The sequence below is a fragment of the Lepidochelys kempii genome, chromosome 8, assembly GCF_965140285.1.
Source record: "Lepidochelys kempii isolate rLepKem1 chromosome 8, rLepKem1.hap1, whole genome shotgun sequence".
NCBI classification, from domain to species: Eukaryota; Metazoa; Chordata; order Testudines; family Cheloniidae; genus Lepidochelys; species Lepidochelys kempii.
This window is the reverse complement of record NC_136387.1, coordinates 5002826-5012088: the sequence shown is the minus strand read 5'-3', so window position 1 is coordinate 5012088 and position 9263 is coordinate 5002826.

Below are 9263 nucleotides of genomic sequence, written 5' to 3'. Positions count from 1 at the left end.
CCCCGCTGAGGGGAGGGTTTGAAGACCAAGCCCATCCTGCACTCGCCCTGCAGAAGTGGCTCCTGTCCCATGGAGCTGGGCTCAGTTCCCCCTTCTGGGTGTTGCAACCTGGCACACAGGTCACAGCACCACTCACTCAAATTCACTCACAGGTTCAAGGGCCCTCGGCAAACTGCCCCTTTTGCTCCCTGGCCCCTGCCCAGCTGGTCCTGCCAGCCAGACCTAGCTAGAGATGGATCTGGGTGGTGCTCTATCTGCAAGGGAAGCTACATCTCTTTGGGATTTGAGATGATGAAGATGAAGAACCCTGTTTGCACAGGCAATTGCCTGGCTGTACATGTGAATATGAGTGTTGCATAAAAATCTTGGGGCATTAAACATGTGTTTGTATAAGCCAGCAATTTGAGAATCTGGCCCCAAATTTCAACCCTAACATCACATGAACATGGACTTTTACAGTAAATTTCCTTGCCTTTTTTTTTTAAGTTAAAAGAAAACTGCTCTTGCATTTACTTGAATGCCCAGGGAGAGAAGCTGATAATCACACTCTCAAAAAAGGGCTTTTTTTAGTTTATAACTTTTCTGAGTCTCTAGAAGCTCCTTAAATCAAAGAGATGGGTAGTAAGACCATCACTACAGGCCTTATTGCTCATGTCTGAACTACATGGGTACCCAGACAGCCCTGGCTAAACTCCAAATTCCTGTAGCAGCAGACACCGGGCTCAATAAGAAAAGGAGTACTTGTGGCACCTTAGAGACTAACCAATTTATTTGAGCATGAGCTTTCGTGAGCTACAGCTCACTTCATCGGATGCATACCGTGGAAACTGCAGCAGACTTTATATATATACAGAGAATATGAACCAATACCTCCTCCCACCCCACTGTCCTGCTGGTAATAGCTTATCTAAAGTGATCATCAGGTGGGCCATTTCCAGCACAAATCCAGGTTTTCTCACCCTCCACCCCCCCACACAAATTCACTCTCCTGCTGGTGATAGCCCATCCAAAGCTCAATAAAAAACTTGGGATGGATTCTCTGGGGTTGGTCTGCTCTTTGGTTGTTCCAAAATCCCAACAGGGTATCTGGAGGGAGATGTCCCAGGGCATGACAGTAACTGTTGTTTCCCTCACCATGGAGGTAAGTGACTAGATAGGTCTTTCAAAAAGAGACTGCTCCTGGTTCAGTCTCAATGTTCAGGATTTTGTGTATCAAGTTGGTCCTTTTTTAAAGGGTGGCAGGCATTTATTTCCTCTGTGCTTGTACAGCATTGTCACTGGGCACTGGTCCCTGCTTCCATCCCCTGACCTACAAATCAAGCCTGCTTTTGCCAGCACTAAACCCACCATTCTGAAGCCCCCGCTTCCTCTCCCCCTCCCCCCCCCCCCGCCGCCCAGGCTGTGCATTCAGATCTTGGATTTTATATTGCACTGGGGAAGGGGTGGAGAGTGAGAGACACAGAAGGGGGTCATGCAGAGACTATAGAATTTACGGTCTTTTTCTGTTGCTTGGTTTTTGTCAGTGCAAAGCTGTCAGCTGAAAGCATCAAATTAGCGCTGTTAGTCCACTGCCTGGCTCTTATCTGTGTCTCTCAGGATGGAAGGCACTTCAAGATGATTGTTGTCCCCCGCTGCTCCAGAAATGAAGTCGGCCCTCCTGGAGTGCTAAAAGGGAACCAGGAAATTGTGTGCCTGAATTTGCATGAAAAGCCTCTGAGATTCAATGAAAGGAGGTGACAGCCCAGTGTCACCGTCTGCCATTAAAACTAGGTAAGGCATATTCTTTTTTAATCTGATGTTTCGCTTCCTTCTTTCAACCTCCCCCCTCCCCCTTATCCCCTCACTGGAGATTTCTTTGTTTCGTAATCAGGCAATTGTCAATGATTGCATAAGGTTTGCCACATCATCTCAGGCTACAGCTAGGCTAGGAGCGAAGGGTCTGATCCCCGTGTCTGTCTACATACACTCCCGCTAGCTCAAAGAGCTAAACAGCAGAGCTGCCATAGGAGTGAGGCTTGCCGCAGCATAGGCCGGGCTGAGCCAGGCCAAGTACTTACCCACCAGCTTCAGGCGGCTTTGTACTCAGCACAGCTCAGCCATGCTTCGGCTCCTGTGCTACCGTGGCTATGCAGCTAACAGGAGTGTGTGTACGCAAGCAGGAGAATCACACCCCTACCTCGTAGTGTAGACGCAGCCTCAGAGAGGCAGGATGGTTTTGTGGTTAGCACACCGCCTGGGATATTTGGGGTTCTGTTCCTGGTGCTGCTGCGAACTCTCAGTGTGACCTTGGTCACGTAGCTTAGCGCACCCTCTGCCTCAGTTTCCCATCTGTAAACAGGGATAATGACACTCCCTTTGATGGGATTGTAAGGTACGAGCAGGCTTTAAGCAAAAGATAGAGTTTATAGAGAGTTTTCAGCAGCATCCCCAGGTTCAAGTCAGAGTCCGGAGGAGGGGAAGCCTATCTCTTTTGCCTGGTTGCCATGTTATGTTACCAAGCGAACCAATCACTGCATACACCATCTGTATGCACCATGCACAAGGGGCAGGACAAGAGGTGTCACAAAGCCGCGTGGAACAGGTACAGCCCCAGGCACAGCGGGGTCCTGGTCCATGACAGCATCTATCACATGCCACTGCAGTACAAAGAAACATGAGCCGGACTGGTGGTAATACCCTCTGGGAGGAAACTAGTCGCCCAGGTCAGTGGAGGTTGCACAGGGCAGGGAGGCTGAGCGGAGCATCACTCCCTCTTCCCAGTCAGATGCATTCTGGACTTCCCGGCTGCTCTAAGGACACCTTTGTTTGTCCCTTACCTAGCCACTCTCAGCCAGCCTCCCCTGGGACACATCCTACTGCTGCAGGGGGCCAGCTCACCAAAGGCCTTCCCAGCCACGGGCCGTGGGCCAGAGAAGGAAGTTTCAGAAGTGCTTTAAATCTCAGACACCCTTCTGGCATTTCTAGACTTCCTCTCCTATTCTTTCTCTCTTCCACTACTCTCCCCTCACCTCCTCCTTTCCCTCTTCCTCCCTCTGCTTCTCTGCTTTTCCCTCTCTTACGCAAGCAATATTCCCTTCCAAGGGGCTGAAAAATAAAAGCCACTGTGCCAGACTCTCTCGGCGAAGCTGCTGATGGATTCAGGAAGTCCTGGAAACTGGAACGCAGCCCAGCGTTGGGAGTTAAAGTACCAGGGCACTCCATCATGCTGGCTTGATATACAGGTTTTTTTATCTACTCGCTCAACTGCAAGCAATCAATGCTAATCGGATCTTCTGGGACTGAACAAAAGGGCTTGAGAAGACTCTTCTGATTACAGCGAGATCTACATAGTCATTTTAACCAACACCTGCCAGTGAAAACAATGACACACAGGGAATGCGAGTTTAATGGTGGGTCTTAATGGGCTAAATAGACACGGAATATGAATGACAGGGCTAGATGTAAAGAATTAACCACCAGAAGGAACGAGAAATGTTTTATCCACACCGCCAGCAGGGTTTGAACAGAGAACAGCTCACTCAAGGACTAGTTTTGACTTGCAAAGTTTCACTGGTCAGCTTTTGGTTTTGTTTTTTGGCTCCATAATTTTCCTGTTCTGTATGCTCCTCCGATGATCTGGTATGGGGTACTGTCACAGACAGGACGCTGAGCAAGGTGGACCATGGTCCGACCCATGGTCAGCCTGGTAGCTCTTATGTTCTTCTTTTGGGGACATCCTCTGGTTCTCTGTGTTATACTGGCGGTCAGACTAGATGATCACAATGGTCTCTTCTGGCCTTGGAATCCATTAATCTATTGCAGGTAGCAGGGGTGAGTTTGTGCTTAATGAACAACCACCTCGAGCTCACTGGCAGCACCAGGAGGCTGAATCCCTGTCACTCTGCGGCAAAGTTTGGGGGAAGCTTTCTTTCTCTTTGATCAGCAACTTGATCCCATCAGGGACCCATAGACGCTGCCTGTGGCCACCTTAGCAGCAGTTATGTGGTCTTCGTGGGAACACCCTTAGCCCTGGTCTACACTAGGACTTTAGGTCAAATTTAGCAGCGTTAAATCAATGTAAACCTGCACCCATCCACACGATGAAGCCCTTTTTTTCGACTTAAAGGGCTCTTAAAATCGATTTCCTTACTCCACCCCTGACAAGTGGATTAGTGCTTAAATCGGCCTTGCCGGGTCGAATTTGGGGTACTGTGGACACAATTCGATGGTATTGGCCTCCGGGAGCTATCCCAGAGTGCTCCATTGTGACCGCTCTGGACAGCACTCTCAACTCAGATGCACTGGCCAGGTAGACAAGAAAAGAACCGCGAACTTTTAAATCTCATTTCCTGTTTGGCCAGCGTGGCAAGCTGCAGGTGACCATGCAGAGCTCATCAGCAGAGGTGACCATGCAGAACTCATCAGCTGACCAGCCCCTGTGCCATGATCGACAGGATCTGCGCAGGGCAGGTCTGCAGCTAGAGCAGGGGAGGAAGCAGACAAGCGAAGAGCTATCCTAGGGCCGTGGAGGCATTGCACATTCCTTCCCTCTGGCCTAGCCCAAGAAAAGCCTCCAGGCTGCCAAACTCGGCACAGGCAGAGACACGGCAAATTGCCAAGCAGATGTTTTTTCAACCACTTACACACTGCTTGGAGGGACAAAGGTCACATGGCCGTCTGGTGTCAGTCTCTCTGGTGCGAGCCATGCCAATAAAGCCAGTGGCAGATGAAGCTGGGTGCTGAGTCGGAGCAGAGATAGTGAAGCTATGATTTGCACACACACACACACCCCGGAGTGGAGGTGGAATCAGGGCTTGTTGGAAGCATGGGGTGATTTATCCTTGCCCAGCGATTTCTGTCCCCGGGACGCAGCGTTACGAGATAGGAAGCCAAGGGCTTGCTCCCAGATCACTTCACTGGCTTGGAGGATATGTCAATGGCTGTCCTAGGTGGAATGGGTCACCTGAGCAAATGTGGCTTGAAGGGCCCCCACGCTGGAAGGTTTCATCCGCTTGCACACGGGGTGTTCTCTTGCAGACTGGCGAAGTCAGTGTGATTCAGGCAGTGATGGCGATGCTGCCCCAAGGCTCATGAGAATTGAGAGGGGTTTCCATGAGTCGCGTGGCTGCAGCCATTTGCTCAAGCACACGTCATTTGCGCTAATAGCACAGGTCAAGAGCCAATCCCGACCTTCCAGCGATGAGCCAGACAGCAGGAGAACAAGGGGCCCAGTTTTCTATTGGACCTAAGCCCTCTTTAGGCTGCTCTGGTGACACAAAGGGACTTTGACGCAGGCACAGACAGCCCTCAGAGAACACACCCTCTTTAGAGGGATTGCCCAGCCAGCAAAGAGTTGCAGCATTGGGTCTGCACCAGCCCCTGCTTATGGAGTGTGCTGGGGTAGGGAGGAGGTGTGGCCAGAGTGTGCTGCATTTCAGCTGTTCTCAGCTGCACATGGCCTCTGGGGAACTTTGGACAGATCAAGCGTATGTTAGAGCAGCCTTTTGGCTGCTCTATCCTTACCCCCCCCCCCCCGAATCAGACAGACTATGGACAGCTCTGGAAGATGGTTTAAAGCCAAAAGATGGTTTAAAGCCACCTTTGCTATCCCCCAGTCACCACTGCCCCAAGCGCAGGAGCAGAGGGACCAAGAATCAGGGCGAACATCTTCACCTCTGAGTTAGAATAAATTGTTTCTGGTCTCTGTGATAGAGGAGAGTGCCCCATCCTCCGGGGGGTCTGTCACGAGGCTCTTCTGCACTGTTAGTGCTCTAGCCTCTAACTCATTCATCCCACCTGCTATCCCATCACGCCCCTTCACCGTGCTTCCCTGGGAATCCTCCACCTCCTCATTCAAAAGCCACCCACTGCTTTCCTCTCCAGTATAGCTCCAAATCCATCCCACCCCCCCGGGGAGGCTGCCACCTCTGCTTGTGCCTGGCATCAATGGGGAGTGATCAGAGAAGCCTTATTTTATGAGATGAGCACATCTATCAGCCTGGCCTTGCCAGGGCAAGAGCGTCTCCGAGCCTGTGCTGCCAACAAGCTGGCCGATGTTTTTCTTTCCAGTCCCTCCTGGGGAAATGGAAAATGGAAAGAACCTGAGACCACCACCATGACCTGCTGTTCTCAGGCCAGGAAATAAGCGTGGAATCCCAGATACAGCCACACGAGAATGGTCAGCAAATGCTGCCTCTTTACCGGCGCCCTCTGGAGCTGGGACTTTTCTCTCTTGGTTTTGAGAGGTACCTTTTAAAAACACAGCGGCAGCTCCTGGCCTAGAGGTGGCAGTCTGGAGCCTGTCCCTCTGCTGTGCTCCGGGAGCGAGAGGAACACAGAGCAACGTTTCCAATGGCACGCTTTCATCTCCCCACCTGAGTTGCCTGTTAATCAAATGTGACAATGCAGCCAGCCCTGCCTGAGGAGAGGGTGAGCTTATAAATGAGAGCAGGCGCTTAGGGTGTAGCAGAGGGCTGATCTAGGAACACTTCTCTTTCTCCTTTGGAGCCAGAGCAGCCAGGATCACACCTATTCAGACGCCGACCTGCTCACACGTTTTCTTCCATAGCTACACCAGCGACATCACAGATCTTTTCTTTGCTGTGCATTTAGCTCAGACTCCAGCAGGGAACGCCCCTTCCTCTCCCCCCCCTCGCCCCCCATGACAGTTTTCTCAGGATCCAGGCCTGTCTTGGATGGCTGCAACACTTTCCTGCCGATGAGCATCCTCTGTTAATGTGACCTAGCCCCTGACAAAGCCCACACCCCATCTGCCCGTGCTGCACTGATGCCCTGCCAAAGTACGGCTTGGGTTGGATGCTGTTCTGCTGGGTTCCATTTCCTCCTGATTGAGAGTTAATAAACACACTGCAGGGCTAGGAAATATAGCAGGAGTCATACGGGTGTCTGAATGTTGCCTATTAGGAAATATTGTACCAGCACCTATCTTCTTCCTCTGTGGCCTGCTCTCTCAACACAGTTGGCATTTTCTTGCCACTTCCCATCGCACAACAGCACTCAGGTGGCTTGGCCTTGAGGGGCTGAAAGCTGGCTTGGCCTTGCTTCCTACTGATGTACATTATACACGTTCCACCTTCGTGCTCCCCGGTCGCAGCTGCAGCCCTGGCTCCGCTCCTGGCCATGGTTGTGGCTTGGCCGCAAGCCCCTGGGCCCCATCCCCGGCCCCTGCTTTTGGTCGCCAGCTCCCACTCTTGGCCACTTGTCCTCAGCCCTGGCTCCCAGCTCCTGTTCCTGGCCGTGGCTCCGCTCCTGGACTGGGGGGAGCACAGATACATTCTATTACTGATAGGGGGGAGCGCAAGAGGAAAAGTTTGGGGGACCCTGCTTTAGTCACTAGTATAACTGAAATACCTCCTAATAATGATATCCCCCTAAGTCTCCCATGCCCTGAGGTGCTTCAGCCCAGGTCTGGAGAGACCCCGCTCCTTGGTGTTGGAGGAGAGGTCATTCTCCATGTCCACTGAATCTTTGGCTTCTCTTTTGAGATGGATAACACAGGTGCCACTGAATGCCAATGACAGTGGATTTGTTGTTGTTTTGCTGATGGGAGGCACCTGTCAGCTAGGAACTGGACTGAGATTGACTGGATAGGCTACACGAAGAAGGAGCTGGCAATGTATACACACGCATAGCTGTAGAACACGCACCCCAGTCACATAGACAACACACTCTGCATCTTCGCTTGTCAGGAAATGGGAGCTGATGGGCATCCATTTAATGTCAGTAAAGCTGAGGAGGTCTTTTAATTGGCATAGAAAGCAAATCTAATTCTGCAGCTGATGGCGACTGGGGGAAGTTTTATGGGCTGCCTGCCTGAGGTAGGAGAATGATTTGTTTGTTCTCCCAGTGTTTGCTTTTCCTTGCTCATGATGAGAATAACACTTTAAAACTCAACAAGGTGGCTGGGGCAATATTTTTTATTGGCCTAGCTGCTGTTCCTGAGAGAGACAAGCTTTCGAGCCCGTCTCTCTCACAGACAGAAGATGGTCCAATAAAAGATATGACCTCACCCACCTTGTCTCTCTAATACCCTGGGACCAACACGGCTACAAAAGCTCATACAGTTATCCACCAGTGTCGCTGAACAGTGTGCTGGAAATGGCCCACCTTGATTATCATACACATTGTAAGGAGAGTGATCACTTTACATAAGCTATTACCAGCAGGAGAGTGGGGTGGGAGGAGAGAAAACCTTTTGTAGTGATAATCAGCCATTTTTTCATGGTTTGAGTGTATAAAAATGTCTTCTGTACTTTCCACAGTATGCATCCGATGAAGTGAGCTGTAGCTCACGAAAGCTTATGCTCAAATAAATTGGTTAGTCTCTAAGGTGCCACAAGTACTCCTTTTCTTTTTGCAAATACAGACTAACAGGACTGTTACTCTGAAACCTGAACAGGAATGATTTCTATCCAATGGGCAGCACCCCAAGGAGTTCAGAAGCACTTCAACCCTGACCTTTCACACCCTTGGAAGCCAATATTTGAACTGACATGCTGCCCGAGTGGAAGGAGTTTGGCATTCTTAGCAGAGTAATGAAAATCTCCCGGGGTTGTGTGACCACAATCCATTTCATGTGGTGACAGAGATGCTCCCAATGCTTCTAACCACCAAAGCTATGTGTCCAAGCTCCATTCCTGGTAGGCAAAGAAATCTAGGTCAAGTTTTCTTCCTCTCCATTCCAGTGAACTGAAATATGTGAAAGAGCATCCTGTGTGTCCATTCCAAACATAGGCTCGTAGGCTCACACTCCACATAGGTGAATCCTGGACTAGATCTGTTTCCCCACACGAAACATGTTTTGGATACTCCCCTGAGATATCCCCTAGCATGTCTTGCACATAGGCAGAACTGAGCAGTGTTCCAGTAAATGGAATGACCCGATTTAACTCTACTCTGGTTTTTCCACTACAGCTGAGGTCATGGTATGGAAATATCCAAAGATCTTAATAGCTACAGCATACTGTACCTGAGAAAGGCCTTTGTTTGCCATCCATAACTTTCTTGGCTAAATGCACGTTGAGAGAGGTTGGTTTTAAAAAGCGGCCAGGCACACTAGCATTGTTAGCTGCCCCACTGAGGCTTGGTAGCTCTAGCATTATAACATATTCAGTAAAAAGAAAAGGAGGACTTGTGGCACCTTAGAGACTAACCAATTTATTTGAGCATAAATAAATAAATTGGTTAGTCTCTAAGGTGCCACAAGTCCTCCTTTTCTTTTTGCGAATACAGACTAACACGGCTGTTACTCTGAAACATATTCA